The 14986-nt window shown below is 40.8% G+C and overlaps 1 protein-coding gene across 16 annotated transcripts in view; it reads right to left on the reverse strand.

Moving 5' to 3' along the window:
* ppfia1 (PTPRF interacting protein alpha 1) overlaps positions 1 to 14986 on the reverse strand; it is a 57874-nt gene that overhangs the window by 36744 nt on the left and 6144 nt on the right. The window lies entirely within an intron of this gene.

Genomic DNA, 14986 nt, shown 5'->3' on the forward strand with positions numbered 1-14986 from the left:
CCTCTCTTACTTTCTAGGAGAGTTAATAATGCAGACTGCACTGACTGAACACAGACTTGGTCGACAGGACAACATCCATATACATATATATATATATTCACATATATATTCTGTATATGAGAGTAGGGAACAGAGCTAAAAAAAATATGACCGGGGACGATGAAAAATAACGTTACGTTAATTACGACGAGTCAGAACATGTAAATGATAAATAAAAAATAAAACATACAACATTTTGGGGATAAATTACAAATTCATGAACAAAAGTAAACCACTTTCGATGTTCGATTTATGTTCAATGTTACTTTGAATGATTAACTAAAGATAAGGTAGAGAAACAAAGATTTAAAATTTTGGACGGTCTGCATTTATTTTGGGACGGTTCCGGGACGATGTTGAATAAAGTTAGTTTAGATGCCTGGTAGGAAACATACTGCAAAATGGTTTGATGTTAGAATGGAAGAAGAGCAAATAAAGATGGTGAAACACAGAAATATGACAATACAATAAACTGCCACTCTCTGAGCACACTCGTTCTAATGTACCTCACATCTTTCTCAGGTTCTCTTCAAACTAATGCAGTTGTGCACACACACACACACACTTGCTTTTAGGGATTACATGCATGGTTGGACCTGAAGAATGTGCCATCCTGATTTTTTGCCCTGCAAAAACTAGCACAGGCACAGTGAGCGGCGAGGCCTTCTTGCTGCGTTTCCGAGGGTGGGAGATGTGTGTGTGTGTGTGTGTGTGTGTGTGTGTGTGTGTGTGTGTGTGTGTGTGTGTGTGTGTGTGTGTGTGTGTGTGTGTGTGTGTGTGTGTGTGTGTGTGTGTGTGTGTGTGTGTGTGTGTGTGTGTGTGTGTGTGTGCAGGGGGCTGGAGGGGGAGGGAGGGTTGCTGGAACTGATCGGTCTTTTCAGTCACTACCACAGCTATTCTCTCTTCCCTTCACTGCAGCCTCGGAGCTTTTCCAGCGACTGGCACAGATTCTGCTTCACTAAAAGGAGTAAGTGGGTGTTTGCTATTGGCTACGACCAAGGTCTCCGCTCTCCGCTAGCCAATGAGAGACCATAAGAGGCAGGCCCAGGGGTAATTACAGAGTGGCTTACTTCCTACATTCCAGAGCAGACGCTGAGGCTGAGTTGTACAGCAACCTTAAGATTTTTCGATGCATCTCAATGCCGTTTATGACCCTCTTCTTCCCCCTTAATGCTTCTTAAATCATCATTTATACAAAATATCATATTGAGTGAAAACAAATAGGAGTGTTTGGTGCTTGTTTGTAGACTTTTATGGTGGAAGAAATGCAATAGAGACACACCCATAAAATGCTCACTAGCTATTAATCACAGTATGTTGATGTAGAGAAATTAGTTGGGACCCTGACAGGGCGATGCCGCACCCCGACGCCGATGCGAAGTGGAGGGGTCTTACATCGCCCTGGAGGAGTTTATTTCACAACAATAACCCACTAGCTGTACATTATCCCGCTTATACACGGCTACTTACTTAAGAAACAACAATAATTTGACACAAAAACGGTCCACCTGAGTCCGACATCAGAACTGCAACCATAGTAACGGCTGCTATACATAGCAACGGTCTGCTATAAAGAAATAACAGACCGCAGAACGCCGTGATTGACCAATCAGAATCTAGTATTCAACAAAGCCGTGTAATAATAAAAGTTATATTAATTATTATATATATATATATATATATATATATGTAATAACTTCAGAAGAGGAAGCAGAAAAAGAGAAAACCTTCCTCAGTGTGGTGGTCTACATGGTTAAAAAATAATAATCTTGAAATCCGACCCATCAAAACCAACCCACAGATACTCCCCCCCACTGCTTAACATGCATGTGCCCCACCCACTTCACAAACTGGTCACATGCAAACAAAGTACTATAATAGAAGTACTATAATATTAGTCACATGGTCATTTTTTTAGAATAATGAAAGTGAAGCTGGCACTTCCATATATGGGATGATACATACATAATACATAACCAAGGTGAACATGAGAACATGTTAACAAGTATGGAGCAATACAATACAACAGCCCCAATACAATAAACATCTTATTATCTTCATAGGTCCTCAATCATATTTAAGTGGTTGAGAAGGGTGCAGACATCAGGCTGCAATTCTGTGTTAATTTGTTCATTATATTTAAAAGTTTAATCCCCGAATATATAGATAAATAAATATGCAGCTTGAATACAGTAGAGTCATAAGCTGGTATACATGCGACTGCAGCCATGGGCATTAAAGCCTGATCCCATTTCTCCCTGCAGCAGCGTAAACTGGTGTATGGCTCAGTGAGTGTAGATGAGCGACATGCTGGTTCGGAGTGGACTGAGCTGCTCTGTAAGCCTTAGAACAGGGGAGGGGATTAAGGGGGGCTACACGAATATGTGTGCCAACCTATTAAAGGAACAGCGTACCAAAACACAGAGGAACACACAGAAAAGCTTTCCAAGGATAACTGTACTGTCATTTTCAGCATTCAGCCTCCCGGAGAAGAATATCCCAGCACCTTTGTGGCACTAAGACAGAGACTCATTTCTGTATTATAATATAATTAAGAAATATGTGTGAGCACTGGAATAGCAAAATTGGTAATGTTTCAACACAGCAATTTTCCTCTTCTGAATGCAACTTGGATACATTTTAACGTAACATATTGGGATTTTCTTCACAAAATGTTTTTTCAAAACTGATTTTCAGCTGGATTCTATGTTCATTAGGGCTGCAACTAACGCTTATTTTTAGGGATGCACCGATACCACTTTTTTCAGACCGAGTACAAGTACTGACATTTGGGTACTCGCCGATACCGAGTACCGATACGAGTACCGATACGAGTACTTCTCTGTGCCAAAAGACCTCGTTAACTCGTTAACTCGTTAACAGCCAGCTGGAGGGTGTGAGCGACATACGGCAGGCTGGGGAGTCCCGCATACGAGGCGGTGCACCGCGACCGGCTCTAGGTCGGCTTGGAAAGGCTCGGGGCGAAGGTGGCTCGCGGTCGCAGCTTTACAGCGCTCCCCGCCCGGACCTCACCGCACCGTGACGGGGCTTCCTGCTCCCGGTGCGACTGTCGACCGGGGCGGACTGTCCTCAGTGCGCCCCAACCGTGTCGTGCCGCGGCCCACGTAAAAGGCGCTAGAGGTCTGTGGCGATGTCGGCAACCCACCCGACACGTCTTGAAACACGGACCTGCGCGAGTCAGAGGGTGCAAGCAAAACCCCGCGTGAGGACCTGAAAGATGATGACGAGAGGTTAACGTCGCGGTGCTGTAAAGTGGTATCGGTGCCGTTGTATCGGAACCGTTTTGCGAGTACGAGTACATGAGGTCTATAAAATGTCAGAAATGGTGAAAAAAATGACAATCAGTTTCCCAAAGCCCAAAATGACGTCCTCAAATGTCTTGTTTTGTCCACAACTCAAATATATTCAGTTAATTGTCACAGAGGAGTAAAGAAACCAGAAAATATTAGCATTTAAGAAGCTGCAATCAGAGAATTTTTACTTTTTTTTCCTTTAAAAAAATAAACCGATTGACTATCAAAATAGTTGGTGATTAATTTAATAGAGTGGAAACCGCTTATAGTGATCACGGTTACAGCGATCAACCGCTTATAGTGATCAAAAAGCTTGGGACGGAATCATTCCTATACAAAATACTGTTTAAATAATTTGTTTATAGTGATCAGGTATCACAGCTTACAGTGTTCATTTTGGGTCTTTTCATGCATGACAACATCTGGAAAAACATTTTTAAAATTACGTTAGACTAACGTTAGTTGAATTTTTGTTTTGTTTTTATTTTACTCCTTTGATACTTTGCCTTGTGGACCATCTGCTGTCCAGCTGGATACCTGAGGCTGATGCTGCATGCACATTGAGATCATGATGGGAAACGGGAAGTCATCTCTGAATGAAAAAAAATGTGCACGGGGAAAATGGATTGCTAATGCCTGGTCGCTTAATGCCACCAAAGTGAAACTTTTTCCCATCCTCAACCGGCTCTGCAGCAGCTCATGCGGCCAAAGAGATGCCTCATCCTCGGTGAGGGAAGAGGCAGAGGAAGTGAGCCAGTAAAAAGCGAAGTGGTCAGTTTCATTACTTTGTATTCATTCAATTAGATGGTAATCTGCGTGAGAAATGATGCACAACGATACGGTTATAATAATCATCCGCTTATAGTGATCAATTTGACCCGGACAGATGGGATCACTATAAGCGGTTTCTGCTGTAGTTGACAACTAATCGATTAATAGTTGCAGCTCTAATGTTGTTTGTTTCATATTTAATATAACTTTTTCTGTAAAACTGCCTCAGAGTATGTCTGTTAAAAATATACACATATTTTGGTCATGTAGTCGCAATGAAATTCAAGGATTAATACAATGCTTCTACCATAAAACACATGGGTAACTATGACAAAAAGAAGTGTAACATACTAATTAAAGGACCAAAACTACAGTAATTAGTGTTCATGCTCTTGAATTCTGATATGTGTAAGAGAACGCAATACCAGCAAAAAGATATCTCATATATTTCTGACATTTATATATGAAGCCCGCCATTACAAATAGGCAGATCAGTTATAAACACTGCAAGAGAGGAACCAGCTCCACTGCAGCTCTGGCAACGCTGCAAAAGGGAAGGAGATCAGGAAACAGTGAGGCTCCTCTTTCTGTTATGTCAATAATAGGAACAAGAATGTAAAACACAGTCCAAGTGACCGCATACTTGATAAAACTTAATGTCATTTTGAGGGCATATAAATGTCATGTCAACCACCCCTATAGGCTGCTGCTGGATTTGTTTCACCATATAACTGCTTTCTTAAAACTACACATGGTCAGTAAAGTAAATCTGAGTCATAAAGGTTAGAAAATTAAACATTTTGTATTCGCCTTGACTGAAAGTACCGGCACATTTTATGGATTCTTAAAATTTGGCAGCATATAAGAACACATCCGTTCATGAATAGGCTTGAGAATAGGCTCTTTTTCTTTCCAACAACATACCATCATCACACTGCGCTGTATTTGGAAGTGAGATCGGAACCAATAGGCCTCCCTCCTCCTACATAATGACTTTAGCCGTTCTTAAAAGCTTATAGCGTGTGCTGAAATCTGACACTGTGCAGAGGGCATCTGTTCTCCTGGAGGAGGACTCACCATCAAAAACTAATTAGACACTACAATGGCTCCTATTCACAGCTGCTTAGCATGCTGCCAAAACACACACAGACAGAGATAAAAAAAAAAAAAAAGGTCAGTCTAATGGAGCTGAACGAATACTAGTTTGTACCATCTTTTCCTTCCTTCAGTTAAAAGACCACATCATCACTGGGCTCATTCAGATTCTTGTGTCACTATTAGAGCTGGAACGATTCACATACAATATCTTCCGATTCGATACTATCACGATACTTGGGTGCCGATTCGATATGTATTGTGATTTTTAAGTATTGCGATTCAATATTATGATTTATTGTGATTTTTTCAAGGGACTTTTACTTCGGAAAATATCTAAATTAATGCAGTAAAAATGTTTGATTTCCAGCCTGGGTGTAGTCAGAGATATCCTAAAGTCAAATATATCACTCATTGTCAGGAATTACTTATCATTTTTTTTTTCCAGCAACCAAAGAAATCAAAGAATAAAGACATTTCCTTCACAAATTAGTGGTATTTTCTTTTCAATTTACAAGGGACATTTAATGTTTTATACTTCAGGTGAATAGAATCCAATCAATCTTATTTCCATATATGTATTTTGTATATACAGTTCCTTTTGTTAACACCTAATTTTGAAAACCGGACGTAGTCACACGTGTATACTTCCTCTAACTTCAAGTCCGTCGCTAGCTCTCCCGTCAGCTCCGTTCTCTTTATACATCCATGATCTTTAATGAATTTAACATAAATGTCAGTATATGGGTGCTCTACAGTTGTAGCGTCGGCTCATTTGACCACGGATGAGAGCGACGGCCGGCTCGACCGCATGTTACCGCGATACGTTATGATAACGTTTCCTGTCTGTGACAGAGTTAGCATGCAGCTTTAGCCGTGTTGTCTAGCTCAGCTTTTCCTGTCAATGTGTGAAACCCAAAGTGTTTCCATCCTTTACTGGATGTGTAGTGTTTGTGAGGGTGCAGGTCATATCCACTCAGACCCTCCAACATTTTCTACTTCCTCGTTGACGGATACGGAACAGATATGACCTCACATTACTCAGATTACAACAATAAAAGCGATAACTTCCTTCTACCTCCTCATAGACTCAAATTAGGCAAATTTATCGATTCTGGCATTAAAAAAATAATTTCAAAATCGTAAAAAAAAAAAATGGTATAATTAATTGTATACCGAGTTCATAAAATGTCTTGCTTAAATGTTTACCAGAAACGACTTACTTCATGTGCAGGCCAACACATATTGTGCTATGTGCTCCATCACTAGGCATGTGAGTACATGAATGTCTTGTTTATACACCCTATGTCTTCCCCACTTCCTCATATCACTTTTACTGTCAACAACATGAGAGGTAACTTGAGTTCCTTCGAATCCACCATCATGCATATTTGGTTGAGGCAACGACTCGTTCACTACTTCAGTAGTTTGCTTAATTACTTCATTACAAAAGAAGAGACTGATAAGCTGTCCATTCCCTTACACAGCTTGTCACGGTTGTAAAGACAGATTACATAATGACAGGCCATAGTAGCAGTAACAACCATATACCTGCACGTAGGAGACGGAGGTTTTTCAGTTGGGTATCATTTACATTCATTTACATTTTCAAACAAAAACAAAACAGTTGAAAGCAATAAATTACCTTTGTAAACTCTGTTTTTAAAGGTGCTATATAAAGTTATTAATAATATATGCAGGCTGATTTTAAGAGTTATTTAACAATGAAATAGTTTCTGAAATTCTTCAGTGTTTTGATCTACTCTATCTTGACCAAGTGCCCACAAATTTATCAGCCCCCATAAATCTCTATTACCTGCTGCGTTGCAATCATTGTAAGGCTTTTATTGTGAAGTAGTTACATGTTCTTCACTTTTTCTAAGTGGATCAGTTATACATATATTTCAGGGGGGAATTCCAAAACAAGCGGCAGCCACAGCGAGCCGACAAGATGTCGAGGCCCTAACTGCAGTTTGGACAACCATCATAACTTGACACATGTGCAACAGTTGTGGGTAACAAAAATGTAGCTTGTTAGGTCCAGCTTTATCAAAAAGTACAATTATTAACAAATTCCTGGTTTGTATAAATTTTGAACGGTTTTCAATTCCGAACAGGTTCTCGCTACCCACCCCTATGGAAGTCTGTTATATTGTGCACATGAAATTACAACTATTTGACTAAGTGCTATCAACACGAGTTAGTGGAAAACAGCCTCATTTGAGCTTTGTTTATACTTGCGCAAGGCACTGTGGCGCGGGCCTCCACAGATGGAGCTACGAGCACACACAGAGGTGTTTATGCTCAACGCCTGTTCGTTGCAGTATTCTCCGAAACACAAGAGGTTGTACAAACAAAACACTCTGTGAAGAAGTGAAGAAGTAAGAAGTCAACGAGTCTTACCGGCAAAATGCCATAGACCGAACTGAGCTCGCTATAACCTAAAAAGCACAAGTTGCATTAATACATTAAAGAAATTAGTGGAGTTAAAGCGAATTTGCGTTAACTTTGACAGCCCTAGTAAGAACGGAAGGAGTAGATCTGGTCAGCAAGGTTGAAGGAGTAATAAAGTTTGCCGTCTTGGTTCGGAGGCGCCACTCAACCTGTTCCGCACAACGTGATTGGTTGATGCCTTTATTCACGGTGTGAAAGTATCGCTTTTTCGCCATGTTATATTCATGTTCTGTGTTAATATACTCACGACAAAAACAACAGTTAAAAAATATATATTGACATGCAAATTAATCGCGCGAAAAAATCACTCCCGGTGTGTAAAGGCCTTTAATTGTGAAATATAGGGATGCACCGAATAATAGCAGTGTAAGGCTCATTACTAATTTGGGACACACGTTTGTCAAGTATACAGAAGAGCCTTGGCATTGCTAACATACTGAAATTATAACTTTCTGCATAATTGAATATATCCACACTTTCTTTGTGTGGTAAATGAGCTCTACAGGAGCAGTGATTAAATTGGAACTAAAAAGGTGCCATGTATCAGCTACTGTATGAAATGTAGTTTGCCACAGACAACATCATTAAGATCTACTGATCTAGACGTGTCAAGAGGTGACTGTATGCAATGAAACTGCAATAAGCTCTGGATGTAGTGACCACCTTCTTCCTCAAACATAACATCATGCATTGCTGCAGGCTGCTGCTTCACAAGGAGAATCCTGTGCAGATTTAAGGATAGTTTGTAAAGCTTGTATGGGAGCATGGCCTTCACTCCCGGTCCTGTGTCGCTTTCCTTTAAGTTACTAATTCAGCTCACATTTGGCAAAAGGCAACACTCGCACTCCGTCACTTTCATGTCACTGTGTGGAACAAGTCAGTCTTTGTCTCTCCGTCTTACCACTGTGCACTCTCAATTCACACCATTGTGCCACTGACCAGAATATAGGATTTGGTAAGTGTCGTCGATTGGCTCCTTCAAAATAAGGAGCAAAATATCACCAAGTCGCACTCCTGATTTTGTTTTTAAATTACATAACAGCAACACTGAATTTTGCCACACAAACAAAAGTCACATTTTTTTGCCTAATATACCAAATAATTATCAAACCACACCCCCAATACTGAGGTCTTTAACTCTGTTTTCTTCCTCTTTTGCTTCTTACTGCAAGTAACAAGTTTCTCATCTTGCACAATAGTTTAATCCAGTTGAAAGGTTAAGTTCTCCTTATGAAGCACATTTAATGCTGAAGGCTCAAGGAATGAAGTACTTCCCATTTTCACTTTCATTTAAGATGAAAAAGATTTGCAGACAAAGCACTGCGTTGGCCAACCAAATACATGCAAGCACACAATCCTGAGATTAATTTATATACTGTGTACTTTGTGGTTGTGGAGACAGAAGATAGAATAAATTACACCGTGATAACTTTCCTTAAATTGTGTCTTATAGTCTTATAAACCGCTGTGTAGTATCTGCTCAGTTTTTACATTGCATAACATTTATTTGGCAGATGCTTTTGTCCAAATCAACTTACAATGAATGCCTTAGAGCCCCATAAGAACAAGAGCTGGATGTCCTCAAATACAATCAGTTTAATTTAGAGTTATTTTCAGCCTCCTTCTGCAGTCCTGACTTCAGTCAGTCCACTGTGGAATCGGCACAGAGCAGAGCCGTGACCGAGATGAGCGGCCACAGGGTCCTCGGAGTGACAGGGCGGTCGGGGGATCCATTACTCAAACCACCCTTCCTGGATTGTATTTCATCGTCTCACCGGTACCTGTAGCAACAGCCTCTTGCAACATTCAAGGCAGTGCTGTTTTCATGGTCTGAACATCCGGTAAGACCCTTTTAGCACTAAACATGAACCTTTTCAAACAGTAGTCTCTGGGACATGACATCCCTAGTTTACAGTGTCAGGCCCACGGTAAGCTGCTGGACTGTTGTACAACAAGCAGCATATGTCAATTCTCTACAGAAAGACAGTTAAAGGGTAACTTAACAGGTATTTTTCAACCTGGACCCTAGCTATAGACGGCAGCTGATCATGTGCAGCAATATGGTGCTATGTGTGTATATGTGGATGAGGTCTTTGAATTCAATGGCCACCCATATTCATTTGAGCCACAGTATACGGATATTCAGATTTCACAACGAGCTTTGAGTGGGACTTGGACACAATAACAAACAGACCGGATCAAAAGAAAGGTAAAGAAAAACGTGTTATTTCTCTGTAGGGTCCTTTCCATAACGTCAGACATTTATAATACCAATCTGAGCCTGTCAGTGGCAAAAGCAAGCACTTTTAGTGAACGTAACACTGATGGTGCTCACTTTCCCTCTCAGCTTGTTTTGCAGCTGCCAGTTACAGCATTCTCCCTTGATACTGGACCAGTTTCAGAAACTGTTGTCCCTATTTGTCACTTAGACGCAAAAACATAGAATCATAGTGTCCAGGTTGAAAAATACTGAAGTTGCCCTTTAAACTGCGCGGCCACTGACACAGGATGTCCCATTATCTTACACATTACCCTATCAAGTATCTAAAAGTACCCAGTGATATCAATTACTGGAATGGGATATTAGTGGAGCTGTTATGTCCTGTCTTAGTATTTATACGTATAATTGCACCCTAAGACAATTGGCCCTCACTAGACATCACACCAAAACACTAAAAACAACACATCAACATCACCGTGTGGAAAAGTCATTGACACGACAATGCCCATCACAAAAGGCCGATGACACCCCTGAATAAAAAAGCTTGTTTATCCATATGCTCAAGACAGTTCCTTCATCTCACCCACACAGACTTTGACCAATTCATTGACAAATAAGGGACATTTTGGTGTGTTTGATGAAGCCATCTCGTCGTGGTTTTGGTTGGCACTTTTCTTGACATTTACTTTATCTTCAAAGCGAAGAGTTGGGAGAGGACAGCAGTTGCTTAGAGTGTTGCTTGACGTTTGCCAGTTGTGTGGAAAACATATGAATGAAGCAACATCAAGCATGTAGCTACTACAACTTCTTTCTCTTTTACTGCCTCAATAATCTTCACAGCCGTTGTAGAAAACAGCTGGAAATTCACTGCCAGCTGACACAAACACACACCCAGTGAAGCCCACTTCAAAACAAAACTATTATAAGCCTTGGCTCACGCAGACGCACAGAAATTGACTTTGCCGCAACATGTGGGCCCTAAAATTGGAATACTAAAGAAATCTATCTGTGCACACATTCAAACTGGTGTCAATGAGCTATCCACAAGATGACATTTGACTGTGGGAGCGTCAGACCAATTTTGCCCCCACACAGAATACATACAGTATAACAAAGAGAGAAAACAAAAAAAGAACAAATAAGCACCATCTAACGGGGCACCGCTGGAGTTTGAAGAAGCTGTTGACGTGTGAGCAAGCGGCCCTGGAATGTTTGTGCATTCCAGTGGAAGGGTACTCTCACCAGGAGGGAGGGAACAAGACAAAATAGCACCTCCCCTTCACCTACCTACTCCGTCTCTCCAACACAATAGTTCAAGATGGTACCAACTGCAAATTATACAGTTTGTCAACATCTGTTTTATCTAATAAGACATAGTTTTTATTTATTTAAAAAGGATCCCCATTAGCTGATACCAACGGCACCAGCTAGTCTTCCTGAGGTTCGAAATCAAGTATATTACATTTATCACATACATACTATATACATCATCATATTTGTGTTACGCTAATAACATTCAAATTTTCCAAACATATATAAATTTCACATTCATACACATCTTCCACAACCATTTAGCCTCAAGGCCCATCATCAGGGAAAAGGAACAAAAGAAAAACCATACTTGACCAACACTGGACTATCAATCAGCTGTTTAAGTAATGTATTCTTAGATGGTATTTGAATGAGGATTTGTTAGAGGATTGACAGGTACATGTACAGGTCACCAGACTATCGCAGGGCTGACACATATAGACCGATAACCATTCCCGCTCACATTCCCACCTACGGGACATTTGGAGTCAACAATTAACCTAACCTGCATTTGGACTGTCTTTGGACTGTGGGAGGAAACCGGAGAACCCAGAGAAAACCCACGCTAACATGGGGAGAACATGCAAACTCCACACAGAAGGGCCCCAAGCCGGGTTTGAACCTGCGACCCTCTTGCTGTGAGACGACAGCACCACTGTGCTGCCCCCCTTTGTCCATAAAGGAAGAAAAAAGAGGGCACTGTTGGTTGGCAGAGCTAAAGCTAGAGCTACTCCAACAACAGACAGCCAAAACATCCAATACGAGACATTTTCATCACAGCGTTTTTTGTATGAGCTTTCAGTAATGACAACCTCAAATCACAAATGTTTAGATCTGCGTAATCTAGTGTACGGGGTTTGCTGAGAATTCTTTCATTTTAAATAATCATAATAGGCATGTAAAGTCATAATGAAATTAATCAATTCGTAGAATGAAGTGAAAACATAGAAAAAGGAGTTCTGGATTGGAAATTTGCAGGCAAACTGCACTGAAAACAAAAGAATGTTGCATAGTGTATTAACACCAGATTACAGCACGTAAAGTGCTTCTAATTGTTTAACAGATGGATTTTCATGCCCTCCAGATACAAATCCCAGGAGGCTTGGCAGATATCCAGATGATCAGCTGACAACACCACAGCAGCAGCGGCAGCGTGCATGCACACGTACTGTACAGACACACACACACACACACACACACATACACACACACACTGAGATAAGCACATTAACAACTCAGTAGCTTTAGTCTGACTGGAAGCCTCAGATACTTCGGCCTCAGATACCTAAACATTTTCAATCATTCTAGTGCATGATTTTTTCAAGAATGTGTACACTTTTATTCATCAAAGGTTGAAAGCATTGAAGAAAACACAGATGTTTGTCTACAGGATTACAGCCTTTATATCTTTAGCTTGAATAAATCCTTGATTAATTGTCTATAAAATAATTGATTTAGTTCAATAAATAGAGCTTTCCACAAGAATATGGAGTCGCCAGCCAGTGGGAAAAACTAGTCAGTTAGTTAGAAACATAAATGCACTCTTATTCAACGAAAATTAAGAGTTATTTTAAGGGGGGGAACTAGGGATGTCACGATACCAGAAATCTAGTAGTCATTTCTTATTTAGTCGATGTATTGGTTTTAAATTAAATGACTTATAAAATAAACCCATGCCAAAAATAACTCAAAATAACAAAACATATGAATCATTTGACTCAAATCATGTGAATCTACTGAATCAACTCAACTTCTAGTCACCTTCGTCTTTTTTTTCATCTTCATAAACGCTGGTATGGCATTTATGGAAAATGGAGCGCTTTCAATGGACTTTTTGATGCTTACTGCGCAGTCGTCAAGTTGCTGCCACCGGTGTTTTCCGAAGTAGCCCGTCTAATGAGGATGTCTCCCGTCTGTGCAGTCAATGCTATTCTTAATGTGTTTTGTCAATCATCTTGCTAATATTTTGTCAAACACTGAAGAAGACTCTCCGCACTCTACTCTGCAGGAACCGAAAGTCTGGGGATTTCTAAATGCAAAGTTGTTGCTAGAACGGCGGCGGCGGGAACAGACGCTAACAAACCTACGTCCCTTACATGTCCCGGATTTGGACAGACCAATCACAGCTGTTCAGCTACATGCGTGGGGACGTCCGGTGCTCGCCATCAATTCAACATCCTTTACTTTTCATGTTTATCTCCATATATTTATTCTGCACTACATTAAGTGTCAACTGAATGGATCAGAGTGCTAACACAGCGTCTGAATGTTGACTTTGGATGTAGTTTTCCTGGCTGTACAACACAGAGCTGCAAAGAACGGCCCTGGCATCCCACAAGTGTGTTAAACATCAGTTCTTACCATCTGATGTTCCAGGAAAGTTGGGATACTATCAGTTAGAGTGCTGTGAAACCTGCTCTGCTTTCTATATGCAGTGGTCCCTTACAATCTACAGAACTCTCTGCTTTCAGCACTGTGACATATCATCTGTCATATTCTGAGCTGTGATCGCTCACAGGTTCCCTCACTCATTTAATAACATGTCAAACAAACACTGAAAATAACCAGCGTGTTTACTTTATATACTGGATGCATATTCAACCAAAACTACAACAACGCTTCACTGATTACCAGCCTCTTATGCATCATTAAAAACTGGAAACCTAATGCCTTCGTTTTAAATATAAGACCACAGAGGGTGGAAACTTGAGTCCTGCAAGCAGATGGATCACAATTCCCTCCACATTATGTTATGCAAATAGTAGAAATAGAAGCACAGCTATAACAATTTAATTACTGAAAGGGGCTTATTGCATATTAATCATATGCACAGCAGGGCTGAAAGATATTTCAAAAAGCAACGTTGCAAAGGTTGTGTCTTCTTTGCATTAACGTAACACCTTAAACAGTAGCTCCATTTAGAAAGAAAGAAAACAACAAAAACAGTTTCTCATAGCAGATGTAGTATTCTTCATTTTTTTAGTTTCTTTTATCTTCTTGACTCATTTTAAGTTTGATGCAAAAACCCACGCACACCTCATTGTAATATGCAATCAGTCGATCATACAACTCCCAAAACCCTACCAGACTCTGGTATCTCTTTCTCCATAGTGGGAGCCAAAGATCTGTAAAGGCCCAGACACACCAAGCCAACATCAAAGAACTGGCACCGATGAAGGCCGACTGCTGCGTCACCTCGCGTCGCCTTTGTCTTGGCCGACAGCCAGGTAGCGCATATGTTCTGCGCCTGCGTGAGATGAAATAACTCTCCACGGTAGTCTGTATTCATCATTCAAAAAGGGAAACAGGAAGACCGAGGACGGCGGATAAACGGTGATAAGCGGTTATGATACGTACATGAAATAAAAGGGGTGTTTGCCGACTATTTTCACACCACTCTCACTCACAACTTTACTCGTTTGCTTGCTTTCCTCACTTCCGTTTCTCTTCTCGTGCACAGATTCCCTTAAGCTGAAAACCCAATTATAGTGATTTCTTTCACTGACGGGCTCAGCCGCCGATTCAACATGCTGAATCGTCTGAAAAGCCTGCGTTACAAGCAGACTAGAGCAGACGGTGCGAGACGCACCGCAAAAACTAGGCCGACAGACGCTCACCGACGGCCCCAAATTGTCCGACAGCCGACCGTCGGCTTGGTGGCCTTAAGAGCTGTCATCCAAAAGTGAGGCTGACACTTTGGCTCACAAGAGGCATTAAGGAAGAGTGCTCCACAAGGTACTGGTATATTTCCACTTAAATAAGATAACTTTTTTTCTTTGAG

The sequence above is a fragment of the Sebastes umbrosus genome, chromosome 2, assembly GCF_015220745.1.
Source record: "Sebastes umbrosus isolate fSebUmb1 chromosome 2, fSebUmb1.pri, whole genome shotgun sequence".
In the NCBI taxonomy this organism is placed as follows: Eukaryota; Metazoa; Chordata; class Actinopteri; order Perciformes; family Sebastidae; genus Sebastes; species Sebastes umbrosus.